Genomic DNA, 18,976 nt, shown 5'->3' with positions numbered 1-18,976 from the left:
AAGAACAACCTATTGGCGCAGACAGTTGAAGCTTGTTGATACTCGGCTATTACATAGAAATAAGATTGTTTAAATATTTGCCCATTCAGTTATGCATGTGCATTGTTGTGAAGTTCCACAGGATGGTAAAAATAGAATGTCCGAAATTCCTGAGGATGTGCATGCTAAAAGGCACGATAGTATCTTTTAGCGTAACGCAAAGAGATGCGCACGATGGTTATTATGTTGTCCAAGGAATAAAATCCAATAATAAAAGCGCTTCACAAATAAACAACCCATTACTACGTTTTAGGAAGCGAAAACAGACTAAATATTTCAAAAGCACTCCTGAAAAAACCAAAACTGAAACCAAATCTTGAGTTTTGAGTTTCGCCCATGGGGTGCGACACTGTCGAACTGAGCGCTACGTGGCCTTCAAAAAAAAAAAAAGTATCACGCAGCATGACGCGGGACGACAGGTGCGAGCGGTTAAACGACTCGGCCGTGGCTCCCATCGTTTCTGCAAGTGATACGCTTGGGTTTTCATAGATACCACATGAACTTTCACGACTGTGTTTCAAAAATCGCTCTTGGGAACAATGTTACGCCATGTGTCAGGAGTCGAGATAGACATCAATCGAAAGCTGAGTCTCCGCAATACATAAGCTGCAGCGACTTTTACGATCGACGCTGGAGTTTAATGATAAGGGCCGTCAATTCTCAAAAATCGAGCACAAATTTTCTTCGTTTCCGCAGGCTTCTATTGCTGAATATTTAACCACTCTGGTAACAGAATTCTTTGTTGCCACAGCGTGATCACTGCATTTTGCCCGTGTGCATTGTCTTCAAGAACATGTCTGTCACCTGCCTTTTTCAATAATCGACCTGCAGCTATTGTTTTTGGCGAAAAACCTGCTCGTTCCAAACGCGCTAGCTTCGTACGGGGGCCGCTTGGGGCGCTAGTGGGCACGTGTCCAGAGAAGCTGGATATGACAGTTGTTGCGTAACTAGGCCTACGCCTGTTCTCGGCGTAGAAACCAACAAACTCGGCCGAAACCAACACATCGTGGATCGTGGACTTCGTTGCCACAAAATCCACAAAGTAAGCTATATTTGTGAAAATAGTGGATATTCGAAATGCCTGGTTATCTGGCCACAGTGGCAGAGCCCGCCGTCTTCTCTGGGGCGTAGTTGCGAAGCGCTTGCATGCATAATAGATCGACGACCGTCGCTGTGTGGTAACAGTGGCCTTATCTTCAAGCGTTAAATCAGTAATTGACTTCACTGTGCCCGCAATTAACTACCAATCATGCCATGTCCGCTGGGTTTTGCACCCTTGCATATTGTGTTTTCAGCTTGGTCTGAAGAAGACGACGCTCTGGACTTCTCGCGCTGTCTACCATGTTGTCAGCTGCTACAATTATTGTAAATATCCTGTACCTATACGTCTGACTGTTTTTAACCCCTTAAATTTTTGGTGGAGGTTGCGGGATCATTATCAAGACTGATTTATGTAGCGGGCGCTCCTTGGCTGCATCTACAATGCGAGCCCAATGCGAGGATGCTTCGGGCCCGTCGGCACCCACGCCCACCGTTGTTCTAGCACAACCAGGAACCTTTTTGGCACCGACGACAGTGATGTTTAAGACTGGCTTCGACTATATGAGCGGGTGAGCTCCAGCAACTACTGGGATCAGGCGTTCATGCTCGCTAATTTGATATTTTACGTCCCGGGCACGGCACGCGTCTGGTTTCAGACCCACAAGGAGGAACTTACCAGCTGGGACATTTGTAAACAGAAGCTCAAAGATTTCTTTGGCAAGCCTCTTCTGGGCTCCGCGTCAGCGCGGAGCCCAGAAAGACATCGCTCCGCGTGTCCAGACTTGCAATAAATCCTACCTCACGTACATCCAAGACGTGCTCACTCTGTGCCGCAAAGTGGATCCGAAGATGTCCGAACCTGATAACATTGCACGCGTTACTAACTGGATAGCAGATGAGGCCTTCCACATCCTTCTGTTCAAGAATTCTTCCACTGTGCAAGCCATTATTAGCGAATGCCGACGGTTTGAAGAAGCGAAGAGTCTCCGCATTGCCCAGCCATTTCCCCGCCTTCCCAACACGGCTGCTACGTACACCTGCGGAGGCCTCCGCAGTCCGCCCATGCCCAATGTCTCTGATGACATCCTACATATCATCTGACGTGAAATAGAAGCCGCATCTCCTGTCACCACCCCAACCCATGGCCCCGAAAATTGCAAGGTGACCGTCTCACTGATACAGACTGTCGTGCGCGAAGAATTGGCCAACGTTGACTTGACCAACGTCTGCTCAGTTAATCGCGCTGACTACACTCCGTCCAGCACTGTCACACGAACCCGCAGCCTGAATGCCCCGACGCCGTATCGCAACCCGGCTGAATGGCGCACTCCAGACGACAAGCTTATATGCTTCACTTGTGGCAGTATCGGCCATATTTCACGTCACTGCCGGTCTTCGTGGAATTCCAGCCCCTGGCCCTACCTCCCATCCCACGGCACTCATGCTGCTCCTCAGCTCCCCCCCCCCCCGCAAACGCAGCCAGTAAATTATGGCGACATATCTCTGCCTACCCGCTCTAGCCGCTCTCCTTCACCACGTTGCCGCTTCTCCCGATCGCCCCTATCTTGTCGATCACTGTGCCCTAGCTCCTTCCGGCTCACCCTTCCGAAAACCTGACGGGTGCACCACCTGGACGGGATGCTGCCAAACCGACCTGACGCAAAAATCCTCTTCTGACCTTGCCCACATAACGGAACCTCATTAAAGTGAACATGGATGATGTACCTGTTATGGCTCTGGTTGACACGGGCGCGTAGGTATCTGTGATGAATGCTCAGCTTCAGAATCGTCTCAAGAAAGTCCTCACTCCTGCCCCGTCGCCTATGGTCCGAGTCACCGACGGTGGAACACCAGCCGTTATTGGCATGTGTCCGGCTCGCGTGATTGTCGCCGGACATCATACTTCTGTTTTAATTTATTTCCCTAAGCCCTGCCTTCACGACCTCATTCTTTGCCTTGACTTTCTGTCTACACATTCCGCTTGGATAGACTGTTCTGCTGGTGTGGTGCAACTCGCTCTACCGGCTGCTATTGACCCTCCCGATAGTGTTCCCATACGGCTATGTTCCACAGAGCATATTCGCCTCCCTCACCGTGTCGTTAACTACATAGGTGTCTCCCCCGTTCAACCTATACCAGACGCTGACTACATCGTATCCCCTAATCCGGATGTCCTGCTCTCGCATAGCGTCGCTTTTCATCACACCGTGATTACCATTTCGGACAACACGCCCTGCCTTCCGCTTGTGAATTTGGACTTTGTACACAAGTACTCCCACGCCGAATATCCCTGGCGCAAATAACGCCAGCCAGAGACTACCACATTTCGGCTTTAACTTGCTAACAGCTCCTCGTGTTCAAATCTTGCTTCGCCCACTGTCCCTTCAGACTTGAATGCCCTAACAAAAATGATTGCTCCCGACATTGCGCCTCAGTGTGCTAAAGAACTACATTGCATCCTTGCCTCATACTGGGACATATTCGACCTTGGAGAGCGCCCTCTTGGACAAACATTGGTCGTAAAACATCCCATAAGCACTGTTGATGCGAGCCTCATCCATCGGGGACCCTACTGCGTCACGCCTACTGAGCGACACATCATCCAACATCAAGTTGACAAGATGCTTTCTTGAGACATCATCGAACCATGGGCATCCCCTGTTGTGCTAGTTAAAAAGAAGGACAACACCTGGCGATCTTGCGTGGATTAACGGCACCTCAACAAGGTAACAAAGAGGGACCTCTATACGCTACCACGCATTGAAGATGCCCTGGATTACCTGCATGAAGCACAATATTTTTCGTCCAATGACCTTCGCTCCGGCTACTGGCAAATTGACGTCGATGACATGGACCGCGAGAAGATCGCTTTTATTACTCCCGTAGGCCTGTATCAGATCAAAGTGATGCCGTTCGGTTTATGTAATGCACTGGCCACATTTGAACGAATGATGGACGCCCTCCTACACGGTTTCAAGTGGTCCATCTGCCTCTGTTTCCTGGACGACGCGATCGTTTTTTCTCCGACTTTTGCGACAGACCTCGAACACCTATCGGCGATCCTATCTGTTTTCCGTCTGGCGGGGCTACAACTAAATTCGTCCAAGTGTCACTTCGGTCATCGTCAAATGTCTGTTCTCGGGCATTTTGTCGATTCTTCTGATATAGGCTCTGATCACGATAAAATACGGGCAGTCAAAGATTTTTCCGTGCCAACTTGTGCCAAGGATGTTCGGAGCTTCTTGGGCCTTTGATCCTACTTCCGTCGGTTTGTCCAAAATTTTGCGAACTTTGCGCGCCCTCTCAATCAGCTCCTCAGGAAAGACGCTGCATTCATTTGGGGCTCTGAGCAAGCTGGTGCTTTCACCGAGCTGATTGGGCTGCTTACGTCCCCGCCCATCCTCGCTCACTTTGACGCGTCAGCTCCAACAGAAGTCCGTACCGTTGACAGTGTCCACGGTATTGGAGCTATCTTCGCACAGAAACAACAAGGGCGAGAATCTGTTATTGCCTACGCCAGCCGCCTTCTTTCCTTTGCTGAGGGCAATTATTCTTTCACCGAACGCGAGTGTCTGGTTCTCGTTTGGGTAGTGGGTAAATTCCGCTGCTATTTGTACGGCCGCAGTCTTCACTGATCACCACGCTCTGTGTTGGCTTTCGTCCCTCAAAGATCCTTCAGGGCGCCTTCGCCGCTGGGCTCTGCGCCTTCAAGAATACAACTATTCAGTTGTATACAAGACCGGCCGGTTACCTCAAGATACGGACTGCTTGTCGCGCCGTGCTGTCGACCCTCCTGACGTTTCTGCGGCCGGCGCACCTGTCGCCGTTCTCCCTCTGGCTGCTTTTCGTGATGTTGAAGCCGAACAACGTCGGCAAGCCTCCTTACAAGCCACTCACTTCAACGATGCCGGATCCTTCCCTTCGCATGTTTGAACTCCAAGATGGTATATTTTACCGCTCTAACATGCTCCCGGACGGCCCTGCCCGGCTCTTCGTTGTGCCTGAGTGTCTGCGTCAGACTGTCCTCGCCCAGTTTCATGATGTACCGACTGCCCGTCACCATGACGTGTCACGGACTTATAACCGCGTACGTCTGAGCTTCCTTTGGCCTGCTCTATACCGTGACATCTGCCGTTATGTCGCTGCGTGTGACCTTTGTCAACGACGCAAAAAGCCGACCACACTTTTTGCTGGTCGCCTTCAATCACTTGACGTACCATCAGAATCATTCTTCCGTGTAGGTGATCTTTTAGGCCCTTTTCCTACGTCTCCTTCGGGAAACAAGTGGATTGCTGTAGCAACAGACTACGCCACCCGATATGCAATCACACGGGCTCTTCCGACAAGGTGTGCAACCGCTGTCGCCGACTTCCTTCTAGAGAACGTCATCCTTCACCATGGCGCCCCTCGACAGCTCCTCACCGACCGAGGCCGCTACTTTCTTTCTAAAGTTGTCATTGACATTCTACACTCCTGCGCGACTAAACACAAACTTGCTACTGCTTACCATCCACAAACGAACGGTCTAACTGAGCGTCTTAACCGCACCCTTACTGACATGCTGTCCATGTATGTCTCCGCTGACCATCGCGACTGGGACGTTGCGCTGCCGTTCGTTACTTTCGCCTATAATTCGTCTCGCCACGATACCGCACGCTTCTCTCTATTGTTCCTCCTGTTTGGCCGCGACCCTACGCTACCTTTCGACACCGTTCTGCCTGCTCTGCCTGTTCCACATATGAGTACGCCCGTGAAGCCATACTCAAAGCGCAAGAAGCACGCCATATTGCCCGACGTCGACTTGTGGAGTCGCAGGACAATTAGCGGCGCTTATATGACGCCTTCCATTGCTACCTCCATCACACACCGGGCGCCCTGGTTCTCCTTTGGTCGCTGTCGTGGCGCGTTGGCCTCTCGGAAAAGTTACTTTCACGCTACTGTGGTCCTTGCCGTGTCTTGCGTCAAGCAACTGACCTCACGTACGAAATCGCCCCTCTTGAGCCAACCGTGAGTCAGCACCGCTCCGACGTGGTCCACGTCGCGCGTCTTCACTTACGTCACTCGCCCGCCTCCTAACCAGTACCGAGCCGGTGCTTCAGCCGGCGGGGGTCATGTGACACGCTGACGAAGATCTTTTCAGCTTGGTCGGAAGAAGACGACGCTCTGGACTTCGCGCGCTATCAACCACCCTGTCAGCTGCTACAATTGTTGTAAATATCCTGCAAATGCACGTCTGACTGTTTTTAACCCCGTAACAATATCTATCTGAATGGCATACTCAAGAAGCGTACTGCTTTCAAACCGAAACTTTCGCCGAGCATCTTCTCGTGGAGATCTACACTTCGCATCTGAGCTAAGCCCCCTGGGAACAATTGCTTATATCCTTTCGAATTTTCTACTGAAACCTTCAAAACAATCTTGCATTGCATTATAATGACATATATTCCTTGCATTCGCAAGAAAACACGTCTCACGTGGAAAAGGCGTTGCTTGAACTCGAAGCTTCGCGGTACTAGTGCTGCCTGTCCAAGCGGATAAAGCTTCATACACTGTAGTTGCTCCGTTCGCGTTGGAACTCAAATTGTGCTAGTCAGATTGCACATGCACGTCCCGTGAAAACGAAAGACAAACATGATCTGCGAGTTGACAGTAGCAATTACCTTGTGCAGTGGCCTGTTTTCCGCCGTTCTCGGGTGGAAGTATCAGATTTTTTGCAACTCGTCCGACCAGCGGCGGCGGTGAAGCAAATGTCAGGCACTCCCAATACGTGGGCCAATCCCGAACATAGTGCAATACCAGCCCAACCCACGGCGGAGGTGAACGAGGCGTTAAGCACTCCTCGTACGTGGGACGATCCTGGACATAGGTAAATGCCGGGCCGACCAGCGGCGGAGATGAACTAGGCGTTCAGCACTCCCCATACGTGAGCCCGTCTCGAAGATTGTGCAATACCGGCCTGACCGGCGGCGGAGGTGAAGCTGGCGTTAAGCACTCCCCACACGTGGCCCGATCCCGGAGATAGTGCAATGCCGGGCCGACCCGTGGCAGAGGTGAAACAGGCGTTAAGCACTCCACATACGTGGGCCACTTCCAAAGATAGTGCAATACCGGCCCGACCCCCGGCGGAGGTGTTCGCGTACGTGCGTAAAGCTTATTGGCAGCAAGGATCATAAGGCCAATAAGCAGCCAGGAGCCCATAGGCCCTGGCGGCCTCCTCAGCCCGCTGGAAAACCCGATGTTATTATTCTTGGTCCGAGCTGAGCAGAGCAGCCTCCCAGTGCGTGGAATTTAATATTGCGATCTTTCGGTGCGGGGGGTGGGCCAGACAGGCCCATATCTTGTTATTAATGTCCGCTTGTCTATCGTGGCACCAGGGGCAGACTTCAGAGCATTCCCTAGGATAAATTCAGGAATATAGCTTTAGTTTGGCGAAGCTACCCGTTTGCAATCTTCACTGCGTGACTTCTAGTCCCTTACTTAGCGATTAACCTCCTGCAGGATACAGCTTCCTGCTCAGGCGGTAGTTGGTGGTGATCGATCGCTCACCGATGCTAAGTCATCGTGGTCAAGAGCGCAGTCGGTAAAATCTCACGCGATGGAGTGGGTCACTTCGTTCCAGGCGCTTTCCCGTTCCCGGGAATGAGCCGATGCCCAGATAATCATGACGGGGCGCCGATATGAGCTTCGTTTCTGGATGTTGTAAGCCTCGGCAGGGATACGCCCCTTAGAGAAATTGCGAGCAGCTGACTTGGTGTCGCTGATTAGTCTTGCAGCTGGAAGAGGCGACTGCATGGGAGATGGCAGCCTTCTGCGCACACTCAATGCTGTGGATATTAATCGTGCCTGCGGATGTGATAGGATATCTGTAGTCTACCACGGCCACGGCATGGGCACTACGGGCTTTATATGGCGATGCATCTACATAGATTACATCTACGTTATTGCGATGTTGCTTGTGCAGTGCTTGGGCCCTGGCTAGCCGGCGCTCCTCATCGTGAGTGGCATCCATATTTCTCCGCAAGGGGAGTACGCGGATGTCTTTCCAGTGTAGAAGGTCTATACTGACTTTGGGGGACATCAATGTCTCATAATGCATTCAGGATTTTTCGTAGGATGGTTCTACCTGGGGGAGCGAATCGTGAGAGAGAGGGAAGTTTAATGATAAGAAATGCTGAGAGGTCGGCCTGAGGTATATTCCTCTAGCCAGCTACCCGGAATTGGGGGAAGGGGAAGAGGGAAAGAAAGAGGGAAGAAAGAGGTGCATGATGGGTGACGATGACGATAGAAGGAAGATGTAGAACACATGGCAAGCAATTTGGCTTGCTCAAAGTCTGCAATCCAGGCCCGTAATTTTTAAAATGTTCAGTAATGCCTGGATGGCCTTGAAACTCGATTGAGCATCTGGCCAAGGGCCTAAAATAACATCCTCCAACAACGGTGCGCTGTCGAGACGCGTAAGGTCGTTGTCCAACATTTCACGCTCTTCCACGTACTTAGGGCAGTCACAAAGCACATGACCTATAGTCTCAGTCACATTGCACACCTTACAGTGTGGAGACTCGGTGCGTCGCATGAGGTGCACGTATCCGCGCGTAAACGCTACCCCCAGCCTTAGTCTGTGCAGAAGACTGGCACAGCTTCGTTGAATTTTCGGTGGTAGCCTGAAATTCATGGTAGGGTCGAATCTCTGGAGTCGTTTGTGGCGATTATCCGGATTGTCCCAGTGCTTTGCTGTCAATTTTCGGATGACACTGGAGAGGAGACAGTTGGCGTCCGCTCTTGAAAAAGGAATTGAAAGCAGTGACTCTCGTCCTTCGAGTGCTTTCTTCGCTTCGGCGTCGGCCAGTTCGTTGCCCTGTATACCACAGTGAGTAGGAATCCACTGAAATGTGAGGTGGTGGCCGTTTTCTTGCGCTAAAGTGTAGATCTCGGCAATTTGAAGAGCCAACACTCTGTAAGCGCTTTCTTTCAACACCACTCTAAGTAGTTGAAGAGCTGACTTTGCGTCACTCAAGACTGTCCATATTTGAGGAGGCTGTCGCGAAATATATTGAACGGCCTCTCTGATTGCCACTAGTTACGTAGAAGTTGTAGTCGTCTTAATATACAGACGAAACCGTCGAATGACTTGATGCGCAGGCACGACGAAAGCCGCACACGGCGCATACGACGAGACCGATCCGTTGTATACACGCTCACCGAGGAGTCGTATTCTTTCGACATATATTCAAGTGTTAAATGTCTGAGGCCGACGGCAGTTATTCGCGATTTTTTAGAGATTCCGTGAATAGATAGACGTACCGGTATTTTGGACATTACCCATGAGGGCATATGTGAAAGGTCAGCCGGGGCAAAGTATGCTGGTGTCGCAGATTCTTGGCATTTAAGCGCTCTTGAAGAAGTGGAGTCCGGCCGTATATCGGGTAATGTCGATAAGGGATGGCGTCCATGACGGCACAGCAGTCGCAGGAATACTCGAAGAGGTTCGCATCGTAGATAGACCAGTAAAGGGCTGACGCGAGCCTCCTCAATTGTTCCGTGGGTTGAGGTGCAGCGTGGAACACCGAGACATGTTTTCAGCTTCTGTGCCTGGGCACTTTCCAGCGTACGCAAACATGACGGGCTCATACTTGATAAAACTGGCAGACTATACCGAATGTATCCAACGTAGAGAGCCCGGTACAGCCGGAGTAGCGAATGCTCAGATGGAGCCCACTTCATACCGGCCAGAAATCGAAAAACTTGAGCAAGCCCTGTCAATTTTTTCTTTAACATTGCCAGATGTTTCGACCATGAAACACCGCTGTCAATGACAACGCCGAGGTATTTGTGGTGGGTGACATATGGGATGGCATTTCCATTGATCATAATTGGGCACCAACACATAAGCTTCCGTGTGAACGCTATCGCAGCGCTCTTCTCTGGGGCCAGTTGCAGTCCTTGGCACTGCAGGTACTGAGACGTTAAAGAAACAGCTCGCTGCAACCTGGCACGAATTTGCGGTCACGTGACTGCGGATGCCCATATGCATATGTCGTCTGCGTAGGTACTGATGCGTACTGTATCAGGAATTATTTCCGCAAGGCCAATAAGGGCAACATTGAAAAGAGTCGGACTGAGAACTCCTCCTTGAGGCAATCCATAGACCACAGCGTGTCTTGTCGTTTCGCCATCATTCGTGGACAAGAAGATTGTACGACCATCCAGGTAATTTTCAATCCACATGTACAGACGGCCGCCGATGCCTAAATTACTGAGGGCATGAAGAATGGCTTCGTGCAGTACATTGCCATAAGCTTCTTTTATGTCTAAGAAAACTGCTCCTACAAGTCGGTGTCGCTTTTTTCGTATTCGATCATGGACACGAGATCAATGACCCCATCTATTGCAGACCGGCCACGTCTAAATCCGGTCATTATTTCAGGATAAAGCTCATTCTTTTCCATGAACCATTCTAATCTAGTGAGCACCATCCATTCCATCACCTTACCGACACTGCTAGCTAAAGCTCCTCGCCGGTAAGATGACATTTCGTAAGGCGATATTCCTGGCTTTAGGAGGGCCACCAAACGGCTGGTTTTCCACTGCATCGCGACTGTACTGGACGACCACGTGGCGGTATAGTAAGACAGCAGGACTTTCCGACCTTCCATCCCAAGGTGGCACAGAGCAGTATATGAAATACCATCAGGTCCAGGGGCAGAAGATCGTCTCGACGCAGCAAGTGCAGCTTCCGATTCCGGCATCGTGAAAGGAAGGTCAAGACGATCATCTTTAGGAGGTAGCACGGGTCAATCCAATGTTGGACATTCTGAAACATCGGTACGGGTGACTCTCTTACAGAAGTCTTCGGCAATCTGCACTTCCGTTAGATGTTGGTGAAGTGCTAGAGCACGGAAAGGATGTTTTTGCTGAGGAGGGGCACGAAGGCTTCGTACTATCTGCCAGATCCTAGAAAGTGGCTTTCGAGGATCCAGAGACGAACAGAAGGTCCTCCACCGTTGTTTTCCCTTTTTTGAAGGTGACGCCGTATTTTTCGTTGAGCTCGTCGACATAAGACAAGGTCTAATGACGATTGAGTTCGCCTAACCTTCCTTTCCGCTCTACGACGGATCGCTCGGAGCCGTTCATATTCAATATTAATCGCCGTTCTGGATGTAGGTGCACTGGTGAACTTAGTTGTCTTCTGCACTGATGATACAATAATGTCTTCTATATCAGATGGTGAAGTGATGTCTCCGCAGTACTCTTCGACAGATGTAGAGAATGTGGACCAATCAGTGCAGCGTACAGCAGATGCAGTTGATTGCACAAACCACTTCATCTGCACATATGTTGGTATATGACTGCTCCCATACGTTTCATGTCCAAGCACCAGTTGACTAAGGGCAGGAGGCTCTGTAATACAATAGTGAGGTCTAAGCAACTTCCGTAGGTAGTGCCGCGGATGTTGGAGATCCATCGTTGATGACAGCCAGACCTTCAGTGTCTATGAAGTCCATCAAGTTCCTACCCCGGCAGTTCAATCGTGAGAGATGCTCATATTGGTTTACGAGGTGAGCCTCAATGAGCTGATCGAGGGTGTGGTGCGCCCCCAACGCAAGGAGTTTCTCAGTTGTATATACTGGTAGGCCAAGGGCCCAGCCTTGTACGCTTTTCGTATAATACATTCTGCCTTGTTCTTTAGCACACTTCGTAGGTTAAGGCGTTGTGTATAATATACGACTTTATTATTAATAAAGTCATCTACCAGCCTAATGAACTCAGCTTCCTTTAGCCCTGAATGATCATTAGAAATTATGTGCAGTAAATGAAGTGTTTGCTGTACCTATGTGTTCTGTTTGTTTATGGTTTCAGTATTTAATCCGTTGTCCTGAATTAGGTAGCCCAAAACCCTGATGGTTTTAACTCGTGGCATTGGTTCGCCCTCGCCAATATTATGATCTGGAGGAGGGGGACACTGCGCCTTCTCTGCACGTGGATGGGACCACGTAGCAGAAGCTCGGACTTTTGCGGTGAACATGTAAGTGCGCACATTTGCGCGTAAGCCTGCGCCCGTATGACTGCAGCTATAGATGCACCTATATATGCACCTGTATATTTTACGCCATTTACAGCGACTGGTTTTAGGCCCTTTTACAGCCATTGCACATCTACCATGAGGAATTCATTGTCCACGCCATTCACAATGCACCGTTAACATACCACTTGTTATGGCGCTCTTTGGCCATACCTGGACTTTGCGCCATAAAACACCACACAATATCATTCCCTCTGTGAACCCAGACTGTAATGTCGTCCGCGTAGAGACTGTAGTGAAGATTCGGGATACGGTCAAGTATCTCGGGAAGCAGGGACATGGTGACATTGAAGAGGAAAGGGTACAATACAGATCCTTCAGGTGTGCCCCTACTTCCTAGTCTTATAGTGTTGGATCTAAGGTCGCGAAGAAAGATCTCTGCGTTCCATTGGTGAGAAAGCTGTGGATGTACCTGTGGGCCTTCTCTCCCACACATAAGTTTTGCAGCCAAATGAGAATTTGGAAGTGTTTGACTCGGTCAAACGCTTTTGTGACGTGAAGGCCAATAATTGCCACGGTTGCCCCCACCCCCTCACCGGTGTTAGTGTTCAAAATTTGATGCTGAATTTGCAGCATGATATCCTGTGTGGATAATCCCTGTCGAAAGCCGATCATGTTGGCAAAGAAGAGATTGTTCTCTTCGATGTATTTCTGCATTCGGTTTAGGATAACGTGTTCCATTACCTTCCCTGCACATGTTGTAAAAGAGACAGGTCTCAGGTTATCCAAATCTAATTTTTTGTCTGGCTTGGAAGTAAATATAATCTTGCTGTGTTCCACGTTTCAGGCACTTGACTGCTGTCCCAGGTAAGCAGTAAAGGCACTGACGGACCCGTCGTCTAAATTTAGGAGTGTTGTTTGGTGCCTTGTCTGGGCCGGGGCTGATCTGGTACGGAGCTGCTGTAAGGCTGCGTGGACCTCAGCCTGCAGTATAGAAACTTTCAAGTCCGGGTTGACCTTTCCGTTGTAGTCCAGATGAGAGATAGATGGTGTGTAATAATCGTACCTCACCTCTAATTTTTTAAGGAGGTCAGAGTCGATTCCTGGGTATTGGTTGGCTATTTTAGCTAGATTTTCGCTTTCTGTAAGCTTATTTTTGGGGGGGTCTATGAGGTGTCTCAGTACGTGCAGTTGTTTGCCATGCCGATTTTTCCCTGCATGTCGTTACATAGGTGTTTCCACTGCTTCCTCAAAAGCTTCTACGCATAGGCCTCTATTTCCCTGTCGAGTGGGACTACGTTCTTTCGAAATTTCCGATGAAATCATTGCGTTTTCCAGCGTTTTAAAACACTGTTGCGGGCTTCCGAAAGGTGAAGGAGCCGGCTATCTATCTCGTGTAGGCCTGCCTCCTCCGGTATAACGGAGTTGACAATGCCTACATCCTCTAGTAGCGCTTATGCTCAATCTCTCATGCCTGTGATCGTGTCCGGCGTTGTTTGCTCCCGTAGGCTGCGAACCTGGTCCCACTCTACTCGCACGTTCTCTCTGCCCTTTCGGCGTTGCAGGCCTGTATGGACTATAGCCCTTACGATCCAAAAATCGCAGCCGAAAGTCTCCCCGGTATTCGTTCATGGCGGATTTTGGACATTGCCAAGGAAGGTGAGGTCGGGTGATGTGTCTACCGCGTCACTCGATCTTATCCTCGTCGGGATAAGAGGGTGATTTATCAACGTGAATCCCTTATTTTGGGCGCGGGTTAGTATATTGTTGCCCTTTGGTGTACTCGAGCGGTAGCCCCATGTTGTGTGGGGTGTCCGCCACGACAGTGAGGCCTTGCAGGCCAGTAAGCCGAACGACGCGCGTAAAGAGGCGGCCGAAATTCTGCCTGCGCTCTACAGGCCGGCTATATAAATTTATAATGAAGAGGCTAGAGCATGTTCTAGTACGGAGGAGTAGTTCGAGGAGGACGTGATCTACGTCTATGTCGCTAAAGGTATGTTCTAATACCGAAAAATCACGTTTGACTAAAATGGTTGTGTACTGTGGTTTACGCGTGGTATTGAATGCTTTCTATCCAGCTAACTTAGCCTGGAATCCCGTTCTCTGGAGGGCTATCACATCCTGAGGGTCCAGTGATTTCATATACTGCAGGAGGTTACCAAGTTTTTGACGGGTTCCCCTGCAGTTCCATTGCCAGATTTTTATTTCTGGCCTCGACGCCATGGTCGGAGGGTAGGGGTGCCACTACAGTTAGAGTGGTGGGCGCTGTGATTGGTCTTTGATATAGTGTAGCCAGCTTGGGTCTGGATCCGCCCGACACGGTAAGGGTTGTGGATTCTACGCGGGTAAGGCGGGTATCAAAGCTGTCTACTTTTTTCTCGACGGCGTCGAGCCTAGAGTGAATGTTCTGGAGCTGTTGCTGCTGCTGTAGCTGTGTCTCGACGCGGGAGGCGGAACAGTTAATTAGGAGCTCGAGCCGTTTAAGTTCAGAACCTGCATCTCTGTAGGAGTTATTTACGTCGAATTCTTCCGCCTTTCGCCTAATGGGATTTACAGCTGTGCTACAGCTGAATGGGTTCAGCTGTAGCACAGTGAATGCACTCTGGAGGCTCTACTTCGGTGATAGTTATGGCCTGATTGTTAATAGTTAGTTTTAACTAGAAGATGTCGGCCCCGAGGGCCTGCATGTCCGAGCTATTGTCTTTCTTAAAAATTATTTTGGGAGGCTGTAGCTACCAAGCTCACCTGTGATTCGTTTTGTGGTCCAGTAGGCTGTATCTGCTTGGCTGGTCCTGGGGTCTCGGCTTTGGCGTGGGGTCATCTGGCCTGGTACTGGGGTCTTCCCTTGTCGTTGAGTTGATGTTGGCGGGGTGGCCGTAGTTGTGGTGCGTCACGTGATTGGGAGGCAGAGCGAGAGCGGGAGCAGCTGTCCGTGGAGGCATCCCTCTCCGAGCTGAACCATCTTCGGCGCTTCTGAGTGGGCGATTTTGGTTGGTCCGCTCTGATGAGCCTGGTCCTGTTCCTGGCTTAACGGAGTCTGTCACGCTTAAGTCGCTTCTTACAATCGCGCTCGCCGGTGCGGTGTGCGCCACGGCATAGGGCGCAACATAGAGTGTAGTTGTGGTCCTCAGGGGGATTCGGAGTCCCCCAGACCCTGCATACCGGGTCGTTTGGTGCGCGACGTATATCTAATCTGTGCCCAACGTTGTAACATAGGTGACAAATTTGTTGGGTGAGATTACGAGCGTAGCATTCCATTTCTTCCCCGTAATAGTATATAAATCGGCAGACGAAATGGCTGTTGAATGTTATGCAGGCTGTTTTGCTGCTGCCCAGCATTCTTCCCTGTAAGATTTCCATCCCTTACGTGCGGACGTGAAGGTGGGCCCTAAGTTCATGCGCGGGGGTGTTGGGGTCAACTCCACCTATGATTCCCGTTATACTCCTTCAGGGGCTTCAACGTATGCGTTAACCTGTTATGTTCACTCGCTAACACACACATAAATACATGCACACACACGTGCATGCACACAAACACACACACAAAGGTACGACACATGATAGCCCACATACACATTTACACGCGCCCAAGCATGCGCACATCCAGAAAAATGTACGCAAGCACGCGGAAATGCATGCACACAAAAATGCGCGTATGCTCGCATGCGCATACACGCACTCATGCGAGCGCAGATATAAATACAGACACAAAAACACAGGTGCATGCGCAAATGTAAGTGCAGACGCGCACACGCTCAAGGTGTGCACACGCATATACGCGCCCTCTCCTACCTGCTGCCTCACAAAAAGATGCACATGCAAATGTACTGAATGACACTCGCGATGCAGTTCCGTTGCAACTCCAGCTGTAATAAATCACTTTGCGGTTTGCATTTGGCGCTTTTTAAGCCAACACGCCCTCTGTGAGAAGGTGCCAATCCATTTGCTCCTGTCGTTTGGCATCACCGCCCATACCATAACAAAACACTGCTTCAACGCAACACCAATGCTTCGACTAAGCGTCATATATGCATATGTTTTTACAAGGCAGCACCCTCTCGGCGCAGTCAGTTGATACTTGTTGAGACTCGGCCAATACATTTAAATAACATTTTCTAAAATTTTGCCCATTCGGTTAGGCATGTGCATTGCCGTGAAGTTCCACATAATGGTGATGGTGCAATACGCAGATTACCTGAGTATGTCCATACCACAATGTACAAAAACATTTATCTTTCTTCTTCTATTTTTAACATAAGACAAACATATGCACATGCTTGTTGTTATGTTGTCTAAGGATTAAAATGTCACTATTGAAGTTATGATTTAAGAAATGAGCAACACATGGCTACATTTTATGAAGGAAACCCGAAACCAAACTTTGAGTTTTGTGTTGCTGACATCTAGTGGGGGAATGTGGAACTAAGTCCTATGTGGATTTAAGAAAAACACATATCATTGAGCACCGCATAGAGAAGGAAAGGCGATATGTTTGCGACGCTTTCTATCAGCCCCAACATTATTAAAACCTATTTCGGTAGTTTTTGGGCAAGCTCGCCGCACCGAGCTTTGCTAAAGAGTTGCCAAAAAGCACCTCGGCCGTGTGACACAGTTTCGCGGGCACTGAATAATACCGGGACCAGTTTTGGCACTTTGTTGGACCCACAACATTATTGTAACTAATTTCGTAACACTTTGGGGTACTTTTGAAGAACAATGGCCGTGCCCGGCGTGGTGACACAGTTAGCGAAAAGCATCTCGGTCGTGTGCCGCAGTTCCGCGTGTACTGAATCTTACTGGGACAAACTTTCATGTCGTATTCTCTGAGCCTCAAAATTATTGTAATTAATTCGTTACGTTTTAGGATACTACTGATGCACACTAGCCGCGCGTTGGGTTGCGACACAGCGAGTGCCAAGAGTGGTAACATTGGAGTGTGTTGCTTGCGCCGGCAGAATGCGCAAAAGAGAACTCCCAGGAGCTCAAAAACCAAGAACACGAAAACTCTGTCTTCTGTACGACTGAAAACAGACTTTGAACCCACGCATTTCCCTTGAGCGCGAGCAGATTGCATTCTACGAGCGTCCAGTATGGTCTGCTTGTGAGCCTGTGTCGTGGCCACCTGTGTGTGTAGGGTACGATTGTGCCGGCTGAGGCCAAGTTGTTTTGGAAACGCGCAGTTGCCCGTGAATTTGTGCCCTTAATGTGCAAGAAATGATGCCTGGGAATGGAGAATTGCTTGGAAATCAGATTTCTTCATAATTTATAGTACGACTTAGATTGGGTCTGGTATTTTTATGCTATGCGTGTAAAAGTAAATTGCTTTTGTTTGTACTGTCGCCCATTCGCCACTTCTAAGGTTTCTCCTCTATATGCAGTATTCATCTAAGTTCGAAATACGAAAATGGCGCATTCTTGTGATTTATTCTCTCAGCTGATATCGCCCGGTGGAGCTTTGTACGGGAACTTCTGCTGCTTACCTGGTACCACAACGTTGGCTGAACGCACAAAAGGCCCGGAACGAGCATTTACATAAAGCGAAATCAACTTTCGGAAATTGCACGTGCCACAGATTCGATGGAGGCTTCTAAAGATCGTTTGCAATCACTCTAATTAAAGAACCGATTCCGCACTAAGACGGCACGCGATGAAGCAGCAGAAGCAAACAAAAAAAAGGTGCTGAGTAGCGCAGTCGCCGTAGTGCGTGCCAGCTAGCGTTCAAAACGCATGCGCCCGAAAGCGAAACCGGGAGGAGATAATCCCATGCGCCTGGTGCGCTACAGTCAATTTGGCCGCTGTGCTCTATGGCAGTGTCCGCTCTTGCTGAATGTCTTTCTCTATGGCATGGTAGTAAACCACGGCCACCATTACGAGGGACGCTAGGCGCGTGCTATTAAACCACTCGGCCACAGCTCCGTCGTTTCCACAATGATACGCTTTGGTTTATCAGGATACCATTTGAATTTGCACGACTGTGTTTCCAAAATCACTTTTGGGAACAGTGTTAGTGTTAGGTCATGGGTAGAGAGTCGCTATAGCCATACATTGGAATATTAGTCTGCAGACAAAATACGCTGTAGTGGCTACTAGGACAGCAGCCGTAGTTTTATCGCAACTATCATTTTCGTCTCGAAAATAGACTACACATTTTTGTACTTTCCATAGACTTCCATTGTTCAATCTTTAACCGCTCTGGGAACAAACCTCTAGCTATCCACAGCATGATCACTGCATCTATTCGTGAGGAATGTCTTCTAGAACATGTCCGTCACCTGCCGTTTTCAATAATCGACGTACCCTTTTAATTATTAGCGAAAAATGCACTCGTTCCATGAAAACCCCACTGGCTTCCTGTGGTGGCCCCACTAGGTGTTAGTTGGTACGTGTCAAAAAAGCAGCATATGTAAACGTAGAGTTAACTATGCCAGCAGCGTAATAATCAGATTGGTAAAAAAAGTACCTAAAGCCCACGCAGTAGTTCATAAAATAAATCAGGTGTGCATATTTGCCACATTAATGAAGCAGGTATTGTTATTCTCTCTCCTTAGCCAAGATCTGAAGTGGGTATGTGCCTAAAAAGAGACAACTAAAGAGGAAGATTGCCTAGGGGTTAGCCTGTTTTGGGGACAATAAATGGTGTCGCACACGGTATTTAAGAATATCCAGAAAAAAAATTACGATGCCGCATTCCACTATTAGATTTTTACCTCTACAGGTCTGGTGTGGTACCGTCCCCTCTTGGTCCTGCCTGCCAGAAACCCGAAAACATTGATGATTTCTACTAGCATGCTGCCGATTAAAATATGAGGAAAAAATTAGAAATTTCATTCTGAAAACATTGTATTTTTTTACTTACTCAAAATATGCTCTCTCAGT

Source organism: Dermacentor andersoni, chromosome 2 (genome assembly GCF_023375885.2).
Source record: "Dermacentor andersoni chromosome 2, qqDerAnde1_hic_scaffold, whole genome shotgun sequence".
NCBI classification, from domain to species: Eukaryota; Metazoa; Arthropoda; class Arachnida; order Ixodida; family Ixodidae; genus Dermacentor; species Dermacentor andersoni.
This window is presented reverse-complemented; position numbering follows the sequence as displayed.